The sequence below is a fragment of the Poecilia reticulata genome, chromosome 16 (genome assembly GCF_904066995.2).
Source record: "Poecilia reticulata chromosome 16, P_reticulata-male-v2, whole genome shotgun sequence".
Taxonomy (NCBI): Eukaryota; Metazoa; Chordata; class Actinopteri; order Cyprinodontiformes; family Poeciliidae; genus Poecilia; species Poecilia reticulata.
The window spans coordinates 34,001,824-34,008,811 of record NC_088845.1 but is presented as its reverse complement, the minus strand read 5'-3'; the positions used below and the strand labels follow the sequence as shown (position 1 = coordinate 34,008,811).

General features: G+C 38.0%; 1 long non-coding RNA gene across 1 annotated transcript; it reads left to right on the top strand.

The window, feature by feature from the left end:
• Nucleotides 1–2,423: 2,423 nt before the first annotated feature.
• Nucleotides 2,424–5,215, top strand: LOC145547751 (uncharacterized). Its single transcript, XR_014084059.1, has 4 exons — nt 2,424–2,537; nt 3,223–3,318; nt 4,006–4,101; nt 4,760–5,215. It is a non-coding gene; the product is annotated as an uncharacterized LOC145547751 (long non-coding RNA).
• The last annotated feature ends 1,773 nt before the right edge of the window (nt 5,216–6,988 follow it).

The window sequence follows — 6,988 nt, the reverse complement described above, 5'->3', positions numbered from 1 at the left end:
TAGTCGGAATCACTACTGTGATTCATTGACAATGTACCATGCTGATCTGCAGCTGAATTTCTTTTGATTTGCTCTATATTGTTGTTGAGGTGGTCAGTGGATTTGAACAAAGATGGCAAGTCTTGTTGCAGTATTAAAAGACTATTCTTTCTTTTCCTAAGGTTGACAAGAACCAACTGTGATTGAAGGTGTTGAGGTTGAGCCTGCTGGCTCAGCAGATGAAGCTCCACCAATGTCAAGTCCTCCAAGACAAAGGTATTATTTAATATTTCCTTCAAATGCTCCATAAACTATGAACTTCACAGGCTTTTTTCAGCAGTCCCGGCAACACACACTAGTCTGGTCTGATGTCATTGTGGGGTCCATAGCAGCTGGAGTCTTTAGTGAATGGTTGTTTGGGGCCATACACACATTTCTGGTTTACAGTAAAAGTGAGGACCCCGTTGGAGGTTAATTTTGGTCAAAATCTAATCCCTTTTTTGTGTTACTATAGATCTTGTCTGCCCTCAGTAGCATGGTTGACAGCTGGCTTAAGACACGATGTATGTTTCAAATCAGGGAATACGACGGAAACATGTTTACAGTCCAATCCAGTGACGTCTACTTCGATTAATGTTTGAAACAGTTTAAGTGATACTGAAGTTTGAGACTTCATGATGAAGGATGACTGCTAAACCAAACCAGAAACCAAACCAGAAATAGGTTTTTAGGCGAACATTACTGCTGTGATTCATTGACAATGTACTATGCTGATCTGCAGCTGAATTTCTTTTGGTTTGTTCTATATTGCTGTTGAGGTGGTCAGTGGATTGGAACAAAAGATGGCCAGTCTTGTTGCAGTATTAAAAGACTATTCTTTTCTTTTCCTAAGGTTGACAAAGAACCAACTGTGACTGAAGGTGTTGAGTTTGAGCCTGCTGGCTCAGCAAATCAAGCTCCACCAAAGTCAAAGTCCTCCAAGACAAAGGTAATAATTTCTGAACTTCTTTTATTGGTAAGCTTCTAGCCCAACAGGAGATGTCTGGAGATTTGTCAGTACAGTTACCTTTCAAAGAAATTAATATTTCCTTCAATGCTCCATAAACTGTGAACTTAACAGGCTTTTTCAGCAGTCCGGCAACACACACTAGTCTGGTCTGATGTCATTGTGGGGTCCATAGCAGCTGAGTGTTTAGTGAATGGTTGTTTGGGGCATACACACATTTCTGGTTTACAGTAAAAGTGAGGACCCCGTTGGAGGTTAATTTTGGTCAAAATTAATCCCTTTTTTGTGTTACTATAGATCTTGTCTGCCCTCAGTAGCATGGTTGACAGCTGGCTTAAGACACGATGTATGTTTCAAATCAGGGAATACGACGGAAACATGTTTACAGTCCAATCCAGTGACGTCTACTTCGATTAATGTTTGAAACAGTTTAAGTGATACTGAAGTTTGAGACTTCATGATGAAGGATGACTGCTAAACCAAACCAGAAACCAAACCAGAAATAGGTTTTTAGGCGAACATTACTGCTGTGATTCATTGACAATGTACTATGCTGATCTGCAGCTGAATTTCTTTTGGTTTGTTCTATATTGCTGTTGAGGTGGTCAGTGGATTGGAACAAAAGATGGCCAGTCTTGTTGCAGTATTAAAAGACTATTCTTTTCTTTTCCTAAGGTTGACAAAGAACCAACTGTGACTGAAGGTGTTGAGTTTGAGCCTGCTGGCTCAGCAAATCAAGCTCCACCAAAGTCAAAGTCCTCCAAGACAAAGGTAATAATTTCTGAACTTCTTTTTATTGGTAAGCTTCTAGCCCAACAGGAGATGTCTTGGAGATTTGTCAGTACAGTTACCTTTCAAAGAAATTTAATATTTCCTTCAAATGCTCCATAAACTGTGAACTTAACAGGCTTTTTTCAGCAGTCCCGGCAACACACACTAGTCTGGTCTGATGTCATTGTGGGGTCCATAGCAGCTGAAGTGTTTAGTGAATGGTTGTTTGGGGGCATACACACATTTCTGGTGTTCAGTAAAAGTGAGGACACTGTTTGAGGTTTATTTTGGTCAAAATTTAGTCCCTTTTTTGTGTAACTATTGATCTTGTCTGCCCTCAGTAGCATGGTTGACAGCTGGATTAAGACACGATGTATGTTTCAAATCAGTTAATATGACGGAAACATGTTTACAGTCCAATCCAGTTATGTCTACTTCGATTAACGTTTGAAACAGTTTAAGTGATACTGAAGTTTGAGACTTCATGATGAAGGATGACTGCTAAACCAAACCAGAAATAGGTTTTTAGGCGAACATTACTGCTGTGATTCATTGACAATGTACTATGCTGATCTGCAGCTGAATTTCTTTTGGTTTGTTCTATATTGTTGTTGAGGTGGTCAGTGGATTGGAACAAAAGATGGCCAGTCTTGTTGCAGTATTAAAAGACTATTCTTTTCCTAAGGTTGACAAAGAACCAACTGTGACTGAAGGTGTTGAGGTTGAGCCTGCTGGCTCAGCAAATCAAGCTCCACCAAAGTCAAAGTCCTCCAAGACAAAGGTAATAATTTCTGAACTTCTTTTCACTGGGCTTCTAGCCCAACTGGAGATGTCTGGGAGATTCTGTTGGTACGGTTGCATTGGAAGAAATGTAATATTTCCTTCAAATGCTCCATAAACTATGAACTTAACAGGCTTTTTCAGCAGTTCTGGTGACACACACTAGTCTGGTCTGATATCATTGTGGGTCTACAGCAGCTGAAGTGTTTAGTGAATGGTTGTTTGGGGCCATACACATATTTCCGGTTTACAGTACAAGTGAGGACCCCGTTTGAGGTTTCTTTTGGTCAAAATTTAGTCCCTTTTTTGTGTAACTATAGATCTAGTCTGCCCTCAGTAGCATGGTTGACAGCTGGCTTAAGACACGATTTATGTTTCAAATCAGGGAATACGACGGAATCATGTTTACAGTCCAATACAGTGACGTCTTCTTAGATTAACGTTTGAAACGGTTTTAGAGATACGGAAATTTGAGACTTTACGATGAAGGATGACTGCTAAACCGAACCAGAAATAGGTTTTTATTCTAACATTACTGCTGTTATTCCTTTACAATGTACCATGCTGATCTTCAGCTGAATTTCGTTTGGTTTGTTCTATATTGTTGTTGAGGTGGTCAGTGGATTTGAACAAAAGGTGGCCAGTCTTGTTGCAGTATTAAAACACTATTTTTTTCTTTTCCTAAGGTTGACAAAGAACCAATTGTGACTGAGTGTGTTGAGTTTGAGCATGCTGGCTCAGCAGATCAAGCTCCAACAAAGTCAAAGTCCTCTAAGAGAAAGGTAATAATTTCTGAACTTCTTTTCACTGGGCTTCTAGCCCCACTGGAGATGTCTGGGAGATTTGTCAGTACAGTTACCTTTCAAAGAAATGTAATATTTCCTTCAAATGCTCCATAAACTATGAACTTAACAGGCTTTTTTTAGCAGTTCTTGCAACACACACTAGTCTGGTCTGATGTCATTGTGGGAACTATAGCAGCTGAAGTCTTTAGTGAATGGTTGTTTGGGGCCATACACACATTTCTGGTTTACAGTAAAAGTGAGGACCCCGTTTGAGGTTTATTTTGGTCAAGATGTAATCCCTTTTTTGTGCAACTATAGATCTTGTCTGCCCTCAGTAGCATGGTTGACAGCTGGCTTAAGACATGATGTATGTTTCAAATCAGGGAATATGACGGAAACATGTTAACAGTCCTATCCAGTGACGTCTTCTTAGATTAATGTTTGAAACAGTTTAAGTGATACTGAAGTTTGAGACTTCATGATGAAGGATGACTGCTAAACCAAACCAGAAATAGGTTTTTAATCGAACATTACTGCTGTGATTCATTGACAATGTACTATGCTGATCTCTAGCTGAATTGTTTTTGGTTTGTTCTATATTGTTGTTGAGGTGGTTAGTGGATTTGAACAAAAGATGGCCAGTCTTGTTGCAGTATTAAAAGACTTCTCTATTCTTTTCCTAAGGTTGACAAAGAACCAACTGTGACTGAAGGTGTTGAGGTTGAGCATGCTGGCTCAGCAGATGAAGCTCCACCAAAGTCAAAGTCCTCCAAGACAAAGGTATTAATTTTTCAACTTTTTATTGGTGGGCTACTAGCCCAACTGGAGATGTCTGAGATTTTGTTAGTATGGTTACCTTTCTAAGAAATTTAATATTTCCTTAAAATGATCTATAAACTGTGATCTTAACTTGCTTACTTGATGAAGGATTACTGTATATCTGAAGCAGAAACGGCTTTGTAGTAGAATCACACAGCTGTGATACAACATTCCTTTTGACTAGTCAATGTTTTTATGTTATTTAGATGTTTTTTTTCTATTTGTCCCAATGTTGGCAAGCCTCTTGCTTACAATATTCAGGTTTATTTTAAAGTACATTACATTTTCAAATATTACGTCACTGACTTCAAAATTAAAAGTCAGCCCTAATTTATAGTAACATCAGGACTTCATTGTCTTGTGGGTAGGGTTAGGGTTAGTAACAATTACCTTAGATGTTTACAAATATATATTTTTGGTATAATTGAGAAAATAGCTTTTCATGGTGAGAAAGGTACAGTTATTAATTGGTTTAGGTCCTGTATTTAACTGTATTTTGCAGGAAGGGTCTAATCAGGCATGAGTGTATTTTACAATTTCAGAAAACCCTTCAATTATGATATTGCTTTGGTAACTTCATTTCATTGTTTTAAACTTGTTATTAACTTTGGTTTTAAAGGTTGCCAACCATGCAAGAGGAGGACTTGGAATGAGGGAGAGGTCCTTGCAGTCAAAAAGCACTTGATGGCATTCATCACCACCTGTAGAGTTCCAGGAAAAGCAGACTGTGATAAGTGTTTAAAACGGGAGCCTGTTGCACTCAGAAACAGAAATTGGCTGGCTGTTAAGTTTTACGTTAAAAACGGCTCTTAAAAACAAAGTTTAAAAACATTTAATTTCATGCTGCTTTTAAGTGCTTTTAGTTAGTCATGTCATAGACATTTCAGTTTGCTGTTTTTTTTTAAATACAGAAAGTAGTATATCTTTTAGTTTTGGCTTTGTTGCAGTACCTTTTTTACTGACAGTAATTTCAGTTTGTACTTTTTAAGTTCATTTGTTGGTTTAAATATTTACGGGAAAACAAAGCATCCTGTAAAGAGCTTGGTTAAGCAATAAATGTTTATTCTTCAGCATACTTTTTACGCCTTACTCAATCATTTAGTACATAGAAGGAAGATAAAAAAATACCTTTCATCTATTTTCAGATGCGTGAAAAGTACATCATATCTGAGTTGTTGTAGATGCTTATGGCTGTGGGCAGGGAGGATTGTCTATATTATTCGGTATTCTAATGGATCTGAAGATGCCTCAGTGTTCAAACATATGAAAGAGGATGATCGGGGTTGTCTGTAATGTTTGTATTACAATCAATCAGTCAATAGGTTTATTCGACAAAACTCATTACATGAGTGAAAGTGAGCAGACAGAACAAAAACCTTCAAAGAATCCTTTTTGAACAACCATCTCCAGAGGATTTCAACAGTAGTCCCCGGAACAGAACCAGCCTTCTTTATCAGGCTGTTAAGCCTTTTCAGGTCCCTGGCTCAGATGCTATTTAAACAGATGATGACAGAAGAGATGACACTCTCAACAACAGACTTGTAGAGTAAATTAATCAATCAAGATTACTGCCTGTGGCCCATCTTCTCGTAATTACAGGTTGTTCCTGGATGAGAGATTTACAGTCAATCAGAAGAACACAAAATTATGATATAATTTGCTAGGAAAAGGTTTTTTTGCAGAAATGTATGCATCATTTTAATCCCTTTATGTAATGTCTTTAAAAGAATACATTTAACAAAGCGTAATATGCTGCTCAATACTAGAATTTGACATATCTTGAGTGGCTACTCAATTTTCTTTTGTACCAAAGTGTAGATTTCATTGTGCATTGAGTCATAGTGGCTGTCAAAGCACTTTGAACCGGAAACTGTGCTACAGGTACTAAGAATGTAATAAAAACTAATTAGTGTGTATTTATGTCCCCACCCATTACTAAAAACCTGACAAGTCCCCAAGAGTCACCTTCTTATCATGTTTGGAACTCTAGTTAGTCTTATTGCAAATTTAAAGTGATATGTTTGTTCACTGCCCCTCTAGCATGCTACTTGATTTTTTGCAGAGCTGTGCTACTTTCAGAAAGGGAGGTTCCCAGAAAGCATGGTTTTGTCTTTAGTCCCCAGTAGGGCATATAAACAAGGCTAGGTGTGTGTGTGTGTGTGTGTGTGTGTGTGTGCGCGTGGGCATGTGTGTGTGTGTTGTTCTCTTCAGCCGTGAAGCATAGACTGTATGTATAACAGTAATAGTCACCCTTAAGCCTGAGACGTAGAGCTGTAAGTTAACACCTTTTTCCTACAGGCATAGTGACGTTTACTGTATCTTTATGCATATTTACTTACTAAAATATGCAGAGGACAGTTCAGAAAACAATTCAGAGGCAGATATTAAAGATTAGACTTAACTGTTTTGTTGGAAGAATGACTGTCCTTCTAAACTCTGGCTACTTATTGACATTATCCACAGCAGTAAAGTAACACTGTACAGCCTAGACAAATATATCAGGTCTTATAGGAGCATGAGGGAGAGGGACGGATGGAGCCAGGAATATAAACCAGCAATCAATAATTGAAGGGCAGGATAGACCCTGCAGAGGGAATACAGGGTAAAAACCTTTCCCCTATAATGTCAAATATTTCATTTTTCATACACATATTTCTGCAACCTGAACTTCTTCAACAAGGTTGGTAGTTTCCTCAATAACCTTAAGACTCTGGAACTAGAGTTATCTTTTGTCCTCTGGCACATGATCTAAATTCAAGATGGCTGAACACACATTCAAAGAAGCAGAGTGTTTATGTAGGGTGAAGTCCTTATCTTGATATGGTTAACAACAGTAAATATTTAAAAA